Genomic DNA, 14607 nt, shown 5'->3' on the forward strand with positions numbered 1-14607 from the left:
CTCACCTACAACATGACAAGAGACGAGTAGGTACTCACCTACAACATAAGAGTGGCTACTCACCTACAACATAAGAGTGGCTACTCACCTACAACATGACAAGAGACGAGTAGGTACTCACCTACAACAGTCAGGTTGACGAAGGTAGAATGGGCGGGGGAGTTGTAGAAGTCGACCCGGCACTCGTAGAGTCCGGCGTGGTCCGGGGTGAGGTTGTGGTAGGTGAGGGTGGCCGCCCCCCGGTTCACCGTCAGCACCCCCTCGCCCGGCCGCACCTCACCCTCCAGCTCCGGCGGGGCCCGGGTGTCGTGACTGTCAACGTAACAAAAATCATTCTCAGTCTTGTCCTCGTCAGATTCTGTAGACAGTTATCTTTGACTTGAGTTAATAGTAAAGTGGACAGAATGATCTGTGTCTTGTCCACGAGGCCTCTGTCCTGTCCCCCTGACCTCTGTCCTATCCACCTGACCTCTGTCCTGTCCACCTGACCTCTGTCCTGTCCACCTGACCTCTGTCCTGTCCCCCTGACCTCTGTCCTGTCCACCTGACCTCTGTCCTGTCCACCTGACCTCTGTCCTGTCCCCCTGACCTCTGTCCTGTCCACCTGACCTCTGTCCTGTCCCCCTGACCTCTGTCCTGTCCACCTGACCTCTGTCCTATCTACCTGACTTCTGTCCTGTCCACGAGGCCTCTGTCCTGTCCACCTGACCTCTGTCCTGTCCACCTGACCTCTGTCCTGTCCCCCTGACCTCTGCCCTGTCCACCTGACCTCTGTCCTGTCCACCTGGCCTCTGTCCTGTCCACCTGACCTCTGTCCTGTCCCCCTGACCTCTGTCCTGTCCACCTGACCTCTGTCCTGTCCACCTGACCTCTGTCCTATCTACCTGACTTCTGTCCTGTCCACGAGGCCTCTGTCCTGTCCACCTGACCTCTGTCCTGTCCACGAGGCCTCTGTCCTGTCCACCTGACCTCTGTCCTGTCCACCTGACCTCTGTCCTGTCCACGAGGCCTCTGTCCTGTCCACCTGACCTCTGTCCTGTCCACCTGATCTCTGTCCTGTCCACTAGACCTCTGTCCTGTTGACCTGACCTCTGTTCTGTCAACTAGACCTCTGTCCTGTCCACCAGACCTCTGTTCTGTCCAGCTGACCTCTGTCCTGTCCAGCTGACCTCTGTCCTGTCCACCAGACCTCTGTCCTGTCCACCTGACCTCTGTCCTGTCCACCAGACCTCTGCCCTGTCCCCCTGACCTCTGTCCTGTCCCCCTGACCTCTGTTCTGTCCAGCTGACCTCTGTCCTGTCCACCAGACCTCTGTCCTGTCCACCAGACCTCTGCCCTGTCCCCCTGACCTCTGTCCTATCTACCTGACTTCTGTCCTGTCCACCTGATCTCTGTCCTGTCCACTAGACTTCTGTCCTGTCCACGAGGCCTCTGTCCTGTCCACCTGACCTCTGTTCTGTCCACCAGACCTCTGTTCTGTCCACTAGACCTCTGTCCTGTCCACCAGACCTCTGTCCTGTCCCCCTGACCTCTGTCCTGTCCCCTTGACCTCTGTTCTGTCCAGCTGACCTCTGTCCTGTCCACCAGACCTCTGTTCTGTCCACCAGACCTCTGTTCTGTCCACCAGACCTCTGCCCTGTCCCCCTGACCTCTGTCCTGTCCCCCTGACCTCTATCCTGTCCACCATCAAAGGGGAAAAATGACAGGTATATAATCATTTATAATGCACTATGTCGGGGGGACAGGAAGCCAGGGTGTATTCATACACGTTAGGCCTATATCCAGGTCCAAGGATGCAACCCCACAACAAGCTGACTAACTCCTGGGGTACCTATACTCACTGCTAGGTGAACAGAGGCATTAGGTGAAAGGAAATGTGCCCAACCGTTTATGTTTCCGCCTGGGATTCGAACCCGGAATTCGCCATTGAGCGTCGAGAACGAATCCGACTGAACCTCCGGGAATAGAAGAGGGGAAAAAGAAGGAAAGAGGGGAATAAAGAGAGGAGTAAGAAGAGTAGAATAAAGAGGAAAGGAGGAAGGGGAGAATGAAAGAAAGGGGAGGAGGAAGGGGAAGGGAGACAAAAAAAGAGAGCGGAAGGGAGGGCTGAGGTACAAATGTTGCTGGGAATTATTTATTCTCAGAGTTTTAGCAAACGAATGGAAGAGTGGTGAGAGGGGAGGGGTGAGGGGTAAGGGGTGAGGGAAGCTAGGGGTGAGGGGGAGCGAGGCGGGAGGGGGAGCGAGGGATGTGGAAGTGAGGGGGAGGGAGGGGTGAGAGGGGAGAGAGGGGTGAGGGAGAGCGAGGGGTGAGGGGTGAGGGAGAGGTAGGGGTGAGGGGGAGTGAGGGGGAAGGGGGAGGGGTGAGGGGAGAGCTGTAATGAAAGAGGGGAAAGAAATAAAATAAAATATCTAATTAAAAATATATTATCCAAATAAAAGTAAAATATAAATGGGATAATAAAACTCTCTCTAAAATATTACAAAAGTAAACTTCAATCAAATATTCACAATGTAAAGTTTTCTAAAAATAGTGGTAATTATTTCTGTCTTAGAGGAGAGTTGTAAACCCAAAAAATACATAATACTATACAAAAGTTACATATAAGTACATATTATGTGAGTTGTCCCTCCGTTTCAAACAAGACAAAGTACATATTAGTGTTACATATCCAAGTAACTACAAGATGACTGTACCGCTGTATCTGTTCTTACTCTGGGGAATATGAGATTTGATCTTATCATTCTTTATTTACAAAATTAACCACCCTTCTTAAAGCTCTTTCTCCAAGCATTGTTGTCTAAGTCAAAAGGTCAAAATTATTAGCCTACTACAAAATGATGTCAGAAAGACCAAAAGCCCCTGGAGTATGCAGGAGCCTGACAGCTGAGTGGACAGCGCTTCGGATTCATAGTCCTGAGGTTCCGGGTTCGATCCCCGGTGGAGGCGGAAAGAAATGAGCAGAGTTTCTTTCCTTCTGCTGCCCCTGTTACCTAGCAGTAAATAGGTATCTGGGAGTTAGACAGCTGCTACGGGCTGCTTCCTATGGGGGTGTGTTACAAAAAGGAGGCCTGGTCGAGGACCGGGCCGCGGAGACGCTAAGCCCCGAAATCAACTCAAGATAACCTCAAGATGATCCTTGGATATATCCAACCCAGGCACTCTGGTATCAATACACAGAGAGAAAAAATCAACACACAAACGTACTCTCTCAACTTCACAATCAAGTCACAATCCTCAGGAATTAAGTCACAATCCTCAGGAATCAAGTCACAATTCTCAGGAATCAAGGCACAATCCTCAGGAATTAAGTCACAATCCTCAGGAATTAAGTCACAATCCTCAGGAATTAAGTCACAATCCTCAGGAATCAAGTCACAATCCTCAGGAATTAAGTCACAATCCTCAGGAATTAAGTCACAATCCTCAGGAATCAAGTCACAATCCTCAGGAATTAAGTCACAATTCTCAGGAATTAAGTCACAATCCTCAGGAATCAAGGCACAATCCTCAGGAATCAAGTCACGATCCTCAGGAATCAAGGCACAATCCTCAGCAATCAAGTCACAATGCTACACAATCAATACAATAATATACAAGAGTTTGACCACATACAAACCACACAGAGAATTACTTAAAGCATACAAGCACTCTCTCAAAAGCAAGATTAAGTCTCCAGCCTCATGAACTAGCCAGAATAATGTCAAATGATTACTTGTTAGTCACTAAACCAGCAATATAATCTTACTGAATTACCAGTCCACAAATATATGTCTCCTGGCATATACAATTAGGATATAACCCCCCCCCCTCCCCCCCTTGAGTGAATACTGCAGAGCATACACCCAGAAGTCACTGACCCACATCACTCTAAGAACTACAACGTTAACAACCCTTAATTATTGTGAGGCATTAGTAGCCAGTAGTTCCACAGGTCGACAGCTGGTCGTTGGTACGACCCGAGGGTCGTTAACTTGGTCGGAGGCTTCATACGTGACACCTTCACTCACGCCTATCATTCGACACCTGTTTGTATTCATGGGGTCATATTACACCTGTCTGTCTGCACTCATGGGTCATACAACACCTGTCTGTCTGCACTCTTGGTCATACAACACCTGTCTGTCTGCACTCATGGGTCATACAACACCTGTCTGTCTGCACTCATGGGTCACACAACACCTGTCTGTCTGCACTCATGGGTCATACAACACCTGTCTGTCTGCACTCATGGGTTACACAACACCTGTCTGTCTGCACTCATGGGTCATACAACACCTGTCTGTCTGCACTCATGGGTCATACAACACCTGTCTGTCTGCACTCATGGGTCATACAACACCTGTCTGTCTGCACTCATGGGTCATACAACACCTGTCTGTCTGCACTCATGGGTCATACAACACCTGTCTGTCTGCACTCATGGGTCACACAACACCTGTCTGTCTGCACTCATGGGTCATACAACACCTGTCTGTCTGCACTCATGGGTTACACAACACCTGTCTGTCTGCACTCATGGGTCATACAACACCTGTCTGTCTGCACTCATAGGTCATACAACATCTGTCTGTCTGTACTCATGGGGCATACAACACCTGTCTGTCTGTACTCATGGGGCATACAACACCTGTCTGTCTGTACTCATGGGGCATACAACACCTGTCTGTCTGCACTCATAGGTCATACAACATCTGTCTGTCTGTACTCATGGGGCATACAACACCTATCTGTCTGTACTCATGGGGCATACAACACCTGTCTGTCTGCACTCATAGGTCATACAACACCTGTCTGTCTGTACTCATGGGGCATACAACACCTATCTGTCTGTACTCATGGGGCATACAACACCTGTCTGTCTGCACTCATGGGTCATACAACACCTGTCTGCACTCATGGGTCATACAACACCTGTCTGTCTGCACTCATGGATCATACAACACCTGTCTGCACTCATGGGTCATACAACACCTGTCTGTCTGCACTCATGGGGCATACAACACCTGTCTGTCTGCACTCATGGGTCATACAACACCTGTCTGTCTGCACTCATGGGGCATACAACACCTGTCTGTCTCCACTCATGGGTCACACAACACCTGTCTGTCTGCACTCATGGGGCATACAACACCTGTATGTCTGCACTCATGGGGCATACAACACCTGTATGTCTGCACTCATGGGTCATACAACACCTGTCTGTCTGCACTCATGGGTCACACAACACCTGTCTGTCTGCACTCATAGGTCATACAACACCTGTCTGTCTGCACTCATGGGTCATACAACATCTGTCTGTCTGTACTCATGGGTCATACAACACCTGTCTGTCTGTACTCATGGGGCATACAACACCTGTCTGTCTGTATTCATGGGGCATACAACACCTGTCTGTCTGCACTCATGGGTCATACAACACCTGTCTGTCTGTACTCATGGGGCATACAACACCTGTCTGTCTGCACTCATGGGTCATACAACACCTGTCTGCACTCATGGGTCATACAACACCTGTCTGTCTGTACTCATGGGGCATACAACACCTGTCTGTCTGCACTCATGGGTCATACAACACCTGTCTGCACTCATGGGTCATACAACACCTGTCTGCACTCATGGGTCATACAACACCTGTCTGCACTCATAGGTCATACAACACCTGTCTGCACTCATAGGTCATACAACACCTGTCTGCACTCATAGGTCATACAACACCTGTCTGCACTCATGGAGGTTCCGCCTCTCAGGCTAGAAGACCCCTTATATCACTGAGGTACCCCAAATTGGACCCCAGATGAGGATGTCCCACTACCATCAGGACCCCAGCGGACCCCAGGTAATCCTGGGGTCGCCTGGTGTCACATCTTCAGAATTACCTTGAGGTGATTTCGGGGCTCAGCGACCCCGCGGGCCCGGTCGTCGACAAGGCCTCTAATTATATCAAATTGACTTTCCAAGTAAACTTAAGTGTTGCTTGAACAATTTTTGAGAAAGAAATTTTGATCGAAAGACCCAGGAAAAAATTGAACTGAAACGTTTTAGTTAGGATTGAGTGAGATTCAATCTTGATTGGATCTCACTACAAAAAAATTTCATTTTGGGGGAGATAGGAGGATGTTTAACAGTGTAAGTGTAATTTCACTGTTCCTTGCGTGATTTTAGTTATGAGCATTAGATGTGTAGATGTGTGTGTGTTGTGTACATGTTTAGTAGGTGAGGGAGGTGGTGCTCGGGCGAGGCGCTGGCTGGCGTCTTACTACAATTGCCTTGTACAGGCGTGCCAGCGTGGCTCTGTAAGAATTAGCATGTTCTACGCCTTATATGATCAAGAGACGAGAGTATACCCTTCCTCGGCTAGTTGGAGGACCATTTAGGATCAGTCAGAGCGGGACACTGCAAGGGTGAGTACACCTGGTTGATACTTGGTTGGTTGACCAGTCAGCTCCCCCTCCCCCTCCTCCCCCAAGTCGCCACTATGGGTAATCAGCCAGTCACTCACCCACTTTGGGTGACTATTCCATCTGAACTAAGAGGTGAGAGTGTTTTAGTGAATACAGTGTAATCTGTGGCAGGAAGCCGTGTGTGTGTGGGGTAGAGAAATGTGCAGTGATTGGATTTTCCCCTTTTAATTAATTTCAGTGTCAATGAATTCATGCAGTGATTGGCTAAAATGTAATGACTGAACTACTTAATTTCGAAGTGTTTGATAAATAAAGTGCAATGTTAAATTTACATTGGATTTGTTGAGTACTTTTTTTTACTGTCCCATGAATAGAGTAATTATAGAGTAATACAAATTACTGATTTCTTAAGTTAAACAGGAGTAGAGACCAAGATGGGTTTTGACCATTGTGTGAGACAGGGTGAGGCGAGCAGGAGGACGGGTGAGGCGAACAAGAGGACAGGTGAGGCGAGCAAGAGGAGGGGTGAGGCGAGCAGAAGGACGGGTGAGGCGAGCAGGAGGACGGGTGAGGCGAGCAAGAGGAGGGGTGAGGCGAGCAGGCGGACGGGTGAGGCGATCAAGAGGAGGGGTGAGGCGAGCAAGAGGAGGGATGAGGCGAGCAAGAGGACGGGTGAGGCGAGCAAGAGGAGGGGTGAGGCGAGCAGGAGGACGGGTGAGGCGAGCAGGAGGACGGGTGAGGCGAGCAAGAGGAGGGGTGAGGCGAGCAAGAGGAGGGGTGAGGCGAGCAAGAGGAGGGGTGAGGCGAGCAAGAGGACGGGTGAGGCGAGCAAGAGGACGGGTGAGGCGAGCAAGAGGAGGGGTGAGGCGAGCAAGAGGACGGGTGAGGCGAGCAAGAGGAGGGGTGAGGCGAGCAAGAGGAGGGGTGAGGCGAGCAAGAGGAGGGGTGAGGCGAGCAAGAGGACGGGTGAGGCGAGCAAGAGGAGGGGTGAGGCGAGCAAGAGGAGGGGTGAGGCGAGCAAGAGGAGGGGTGAGGCGAGCAAGAGGACGGGTGAGGCGAGCAAGAGGAGGGGTGAGGCGAGCAAGAGGAGGGGTGAGGCGAGCAAGAGGAGGGGTGAGGCGACCAAGAGGACGGGTGAGGCGAGCAAGAGGAGGGGTGAGGCGAACAGGAGGACGGGTGAGGCGAGCAAGAGGAGGGGTGAGGCGAGCAAGAGGAGGGGTGAGGCGACCAAGAGGACGGGTGAGGCGAGCAGGAGGACGGGTGAGGCGAGCAAGAGGACGGGTGAGGCGAGCAAGAGGACGGGTGAGGCGAGCAGGAGGACGGGTGAGGCGAGCAGGAGGACGGGTGAGGCGAGCAGGAGGACGGGTGAGGCGAGCAAGAGGACGGGTGAGGCGAGCAGGAGGACGGGTGAGGCGAGCAAGAGGACGGGTGAGGCGAGCAAGAGGACGGGTGAGGCAAGCAAGAGGACGGGTGAGGCGAGCAGGAGGACGGGTGAGGCGAGCAAGAGGAGGGGTGAGGCGAGCAGGAGGACGGGTGAGGCAAGCAAGAGGACGGGTGAGGCGAGCAGGAGGACGGGTGAGGCGAGCAAGAGGACGGGTGAGGCAAGCAAGAGGACGGGTGAGGCGAGCAGGAGGACGGGTGAGGCGAGCAAGAGGAGGGGTGAGGCGAGCAGGAGGACGGGTGAGGCAAGCAAGAGGACGGGTGAGGCGAGCAGGAGGACGGGTGAGGCGAGCAAGAGGAGGGGTGAGGCGAGCAAGAGGACGGGTGAGGCGAGCAAGAGGACGGGTGAGGCGAGCAAGAGGACGGGTGAGGCGAGCAGGAGGACGGGTGAGGCGAGCAGGAGGACGGGTGAGGCAAGCAGGAGGACGGGTGAGGCGAGCAAGAGGACGGGTGAGGCGAACAAGAGGACGGGTGAGGCAAGCAGGAGGACGGGTGAGGCGAGCAGGAGGACGGGTGAGGCGAGCAAGAGGACGGGTGAGGCGAGCAAGAGGACGGGTGAGGTGAGCAGGAGGACGGGTGAGGCGAGCAAGAGGACGGGTGAGGCGAGCAAGAGGAGGGGTGAGGCGAGCAAGAGAACGGGTGAGGCGAGCAGGAGGACGGGTGAGGCGAGCAGGAGGACGGGTGAGGCAAGCAAGAGGACGGGTGAGGCGAGCAAGAGGACGGGTGAGGCGAGCAAGAGGACGGGTGAGGCGAGGAGGAGGACGGGTGAGGATGATAGGATGGTGGCAGCATTTAGTATTAAACATATCTTTCTCTTTATCCTCCAACTCCTTCCTTCCCCTCCCCCTCTCTACTGCAGTCCCCTCGTTTCCTATCCCCTATCCACCTGACTCTACCTCAATTCCTCCCTCCCGTTTTCTCTCCATTCCCCCTTCCCTCACCCCTACTCTCTATCACCCTTGCTCTCTCTCACCACTGGGAGCAGTACAGAGGTATACAGGTGTGTGAGAGAGCCACCGTTACAACAGTCTTGTCAGAGTGCCTCTCACGCCCTGGTCGCTCCCGCTCTCTGTGCTGACGGCTCATATTTTCCCGCTCGACGTTCCAATATTGTGACAAGTTATTATAACCCTCCTGCCTGGATATTTTAGTGTAATATGTCCTGTATTAAATTTCAATATTTAATACTAATTTTTCATTTTTTGATTAAACTAGGGAATGTACATGGGAAAGTTGCTCTAATACACAGTATGTAAATATATTGTTTATCTCAAAATTTCTGCAGGAGCACCAGAGACTTCTAGCGGCATCTCTGCGCATGCGCAGTCTTCCCCGCACTTTCCAAAGCGTCTCGCTGCATTTGTTTTTACTTCTCCATTCAAGAAGTCAAACCAAGTCTTTTCATCTTAGAAAAAAATGCCATCACATAGTCTTTTCTTCCAAGACAATGTTTCCACAGGCCCTCTCCCCCCCTAAGGGCTGAGGGGAGGAGGACTGAGGGGGGGGGGGGAGAGAGGGGTGAGGGGAGAGAGGGGTGAGGGGAGCAGAGAGGGGTAACGTGTTGTGGTAAGCAAGGACAGAGGGGAGGCCTTGTTTAAGACCAGCAACTAAAAGCTCAGCTAACTTGGCTGACCCGGGGAGGAGGAGGAGGAGAATGAGGAAGAGGAGGAGGAGGAGAATGAGGAAGAGGAGGAGGAGGAGGAGGAGGGGAAGGTTTTAGGAGGAAGGGCAGATTTAGAGAGTGGGAAGAAATAGCACTGGGTGGGTGGGGGGAGATGTAGCCGCCACAGGTGTTGTAGCCTCGGGTGTTGTGCCTGCACGTGTTGTAGCCTCGGGTGTTGTGCCTGCACGTGTTGTAGCCTCGGGTGTTGTGCCTGCACGTGTTGTAGCCTCGGGTGTTGTGCCTGCAGGTGTTGTAGCCTCGGGTGTTATGCCTGCACGTGTTATAGCCTCGGGTGTTGTGCCTGCAGGTGTTGTAGCCTCAGGTGTTGTGCCTGCAGGTGTTGTAGCCTCGGGTGTTATGCCTGCAGGTGTTGTAGCCTCGGGTGTTGTGCCTGCAGGTGTTGTAGCCTCGGGTGTTGTGCCTGCAGGTGTTGTAGCCTCAGGTGTTGTGCCTGCAGGTGTTGTAGCCTCGGGTGTTATGCCTGCAGGTGTTGTAGCCTCAGGTGTTGTAGCCTCAGGTGTTGTGCCTGCAGGTGTTGTAGCCTTGGGTGTTGTGCCTGCAGGTGTTGTAGCCTCAGGTGTTGTGCCTGCAGGTGTTGTAGCCTCGGGTGTTGTGCCTGCAGGTGTTGTAGCCTCGGGTGTTGTGCCTGCAGGTGTTGTAGCCTTGGGTGTTGTGCCTGCAGGTGTTGTAGCCTCAGGTGTTGTGCCTGCAGGTGTTGTAGCCTCGGGTGTTATGCCTGCACGTGTTGTAGCCTCGGGTGTTGTGCCACAGGTGTTGTAGCCTCGGGTGTTGTGCCTGCAGCCACCCACTACAGCCTCGTGCAGCCGCAGCCACCACGAAGCCCACTCTGCCACCAAGGGGCACGACACGCGCTTCACTCACGCCCTTAATGCCCGGACCTGCCATCTCATTTGCATACTGTTAAGGTGCTCGGCACCGTGGTAATTACCCGGTAGTTAGCCCCACGGTTCGTGCTAACTACCCACCAGGTTGTCAGGTCAGGGGTCATAACACTAGTGACCCCAGGATAAAACAATGTATATAGCCTAGTGTCAGGGGGCGCCTGATAGCTGAGTGGACAGCGCTTCGGATTCGCGTAGTCCAGAGGTTCCGGGCTCGATCCCCGGTGGAGGCTTAGTCAAATGGGCAAAATATTTCTTTAACCCTAATGCACCTGTTCACCTAGCAGTCAATAGGTACCTGGGAGTTAGACAGTTGCTACGGGCTGCTTCCTCGTGGGGGGGGGGGGTAACAAAAAGGAGGCCTGGTCGAGGACCGGGCCGCGGGGACACTAAGCCCCGAAATCATCTCAAGATAACCTCAAGATATAGCGCACGGAACATTTCCGTCTTGCAAGGCGTCAACATGTTGCACTGCAATGCATGAGGTAGAGAGATAGGGATGGCAAGGCTGAAGGGGCCAGATTCACGAAGCAGTTACGCAAGCACTTACGAACGTGTACATCTTTCATCAATCTTTGACGGCTTTGGTTACATTTATTAAACAGTTTACAAGAATGAAATCTTCCCAATTAACTCTTGTTATTGTTATAAACAGCCTCCTGGTGCTTCGGAGCTCATTAACTGTTTAATAACTGTAAACAAAGCCACCAAAGATTGAGAAAAGATGCACAGGTTCGTAAGTGCTTGCGTAACTGCTTCGTGAATCTGGCCCCTGGCAGGAGGCTTTGTAATGAAAGAAGAACAATGTTTTTTTTCGAATATAAACAAAATAAGTCACTGGTTAGAAATAAGAGACACGGGAGTGGTAACAACAGTTTGCTTGCTCTCCGGTAATTAATATGAAAAAAATGGCCAATTAACGTTCGTTAATTACCGGCGTTAATAATGAGATAGCCCGTATGTCATCCTCTTGCCTACTAAGCCATATATATATATATATATATATATATATATATATATATATATATATATATATATATATATATATATATATATATATACTAAGCCATATATATATATGGCTTAGTCTTTGAAAAGAAGTCTTTGAAAATGTAATAAGTTATTACGAAACGCGTTCAAGTGTCGCGTCAGATTAGAAATAAAAATGAATTTTGGGGAATTGATTTTTCAATTACCATCGACAGTGAAAAGAAACATAAGAAATATTGAGAAAATTCGTGTTAGAATTTTGTAATCTTACTTTTTCGGTCATATTTAATAATATATATATATATATATATATATATATATATATATATATATATATATATATATATATATATATATATATATATTGTTTAATGAACTCTATCACTCCGTTAATAAAACGACGTACTGGTAAACAATTAAAAGTATCGAAATATTGACGCTTTCCACGCATGGCTTCAATTAGGTAAGTGATCGAGTTTAGTTCGTTTCTGGTGTGGCGAAACAGTCGCATTTGTTACGGAGTGGAACCCCGAGAGGTCTGGCGGGACGACGACACATCAAACACCATTAACCCGGGGAATGTTAACATTAACCAACACCAGACAGGGGCCCCTAACACCAGTATTGCGAGGTATTTTAACATTAACAGCTGACGTGTTAACTCTTGGTTAATTCTAAAAGTGAACTTGAATAGTTAACTAAACGCTCAAACTTCATATAAATATAAATGATAAGAAAAAGATGATAACAGAAGTAAAATGACAAAAGAAAATATAATAAGAAAGAGAAAATCATTTAAAGGTCTACAATTTATTGAGGTGCTGGAGTTACTACAGCTGAGGGGGCGGGGCCACGGCGGACCAAAACAAATGGGAATCTCTATCACACGTGCTAATGTTTACCTCATGCTGTGACGTCATACGACCACGTGTTCTTTGTTTACATGCGTCTGAGGCCGACGTTTGACTGAATTACAGTGACTGCTATGAATAATGAGCCATGTTGATGGTTCTAGTGTTAAAATCGTGGTATAGTATAAGGATGAACTTAGCTGCAATATAAACTGAGTTGAAATATCACACACACACACACACACACACACACACACACACACACACACACACACACACACACACACACACACACACACACACACACACGCACACACACACACACACAGACCAGGAATCTGTACACCAGCATATTGACAGTTGAGAGGCGGAACCAAAAAGCCAAAGCTCAACCCCCGCAAGCACAACTAGGTGAGTACACACACACACATACGGAAGAGATGTGGTGGAGGCTGACTCCAGACACAGTTTCAAGTATGATTGAGCTCGAGAAACTCGCAAGATACTGAGGAAGACAGGAGACGCAGACGATTATAATGCCCTTCAAATTGATCTAGATAAAATAAGTGCTAGGAGCGTCAAGTGGCAAATGGAATTCAATGTGAATAAATGCCATGTTATGGAATGTGGAATCGGAGAAAATAGATCACATACAACTTATAAATTATGTGGAAAGGAATTACAGAACTCTAATAAAGAAGGAGACCCGGGGGGAGGGGGGGGGGGGGTAGATAGTAAACTGTCGCCAGAGGAACACATAAAGAACATGGTGAGAGGAGCGGATGTGTCGCTTTCCAACTTGAGACTTGCTGTTAATTATATGGATGGTGAAATACTAAAGAAACTGTTCATGACTTTTGTGAGACCAAAACTGGAATATGCAGCAGTTGTATGGTGACCAAACCTTAAGAAGCACATAAAGAAACTGGAAAAGGTGCAGCGGCATGCTACAAAATGGCTTCCGGATCTGAACAACAAGAGTTACGAGAAGGGACAAGAGGCGCTAAACATGTCAAAACTAGAAGATAGAAGAGAGGTGATATGATCACCACTTACAAAATAACTTGAATCGGCCAAATTGACAAAGATGATTTTCTGAAACCAGCAACTTCAAGACACAGATCCAAGCTAAGGAAACTAAGGTGCCAGGAAAATATTAGGAAGATTTCTTCTGCAGAGTGGAAGACATTTGTAACAAGGTAAGTGAGGTGGTGGAGGCCAAAACCGACAGTAGTTTCAAAGCGTTATATAACACAGAGTGCTGGGAAGTCGGGACACACGGGAGACATCTCCCGTCACGCAGGGTGCAGTCGCACCTCCACAGATCTCCCGTATCATCTATTGATACTGGTAATGGCTCAAATGGGCCACCACTTACGGGCTATTCATGCCCGTGCCACCTTTTGGGTGGCTTAGTCTTCATCAATCAATCAATCGAAGACGAGACACCACAAGCATAGCTCTCATCATGTAACTACACTTAGATTATTACACAGTTGCGTGTCAATGGTCGGACTTAAATACACATATACGCATGAAACACGCTTTTTTACATGTCCATAATGCCATAATGATCTGGTAATATAATTACTAGTTCATTCCAACTTACCACACTTTAATGGCCTTGCTTGGTAAGTTCGTCACTGCTAGTTAAAAATAGGTTGAACCGTCATGATAATGTTGAATATATCACTACCTTAAAGGAACTTCATCTAACTAAACCCAACGAAAACTTCATCTAACTAAACCTAACCAAAACTTCATCTAACTAAACCTAACCAAAACTTCATCTAATTAAATCTAACTTAAACTTCACGTAACCTAACCTAACTTAACCTCAACTCCAAAATAACGAACTGTAAATATTCCACACTTGGATATTAATCAAGTTATATTGGCTGGTTTTAGCCCTACACTCTGCCTGTGTACACAACATCAGAGCGGCCACGTTGTGTACTGACTGGTCTTACAATTGTAGAAATTTAAAATGTTCACCAATCACAAAGTAGCTAAGTCTCTGACGTCATACCAACCCTGGAAACACAAACCGTAACTGACCCTATTTTCCGCTTGTTACAACTTGTAATAAAGTTGTTACATCTTGGCTTAACGTGTTTATGACGTATTAGAACGTTGTTACAACTTGCTATATTGGTTGTTATAACTGGTTAGGAGGTGTTAAAACTTGTTCGAACGTTGTACCAACGTCGTAGTTTCGGTGTGTGTTTGGCGGGAATAGAGCCGGAGGGCCGCTCAAGTGTAGGGTGCCAGTGAGTTGTTAGTTATGCCCAGGAACAGGTGGACCTCAGACAGGCTGTGCATATTTGTGTTGCCTCTCAATAAAGACGCTACAGAAG

The sequence above is a fragment of the Procambarus clarkii genome, chromosome 19 (genome assembly GCF_040958095.1).
Source record: "Procambarus clarkii isolate CNS0578487 chromosome 19, FALCON_Pclarkii_2.0, whole genome shotgun sequence".
Classification (NCBI taxonomy): Eukaryota; Metazoa; Arthropoda; class Malacostraca; order Decapoda; family Cambaridae; genus Procambarus; species Procambarus clarkii.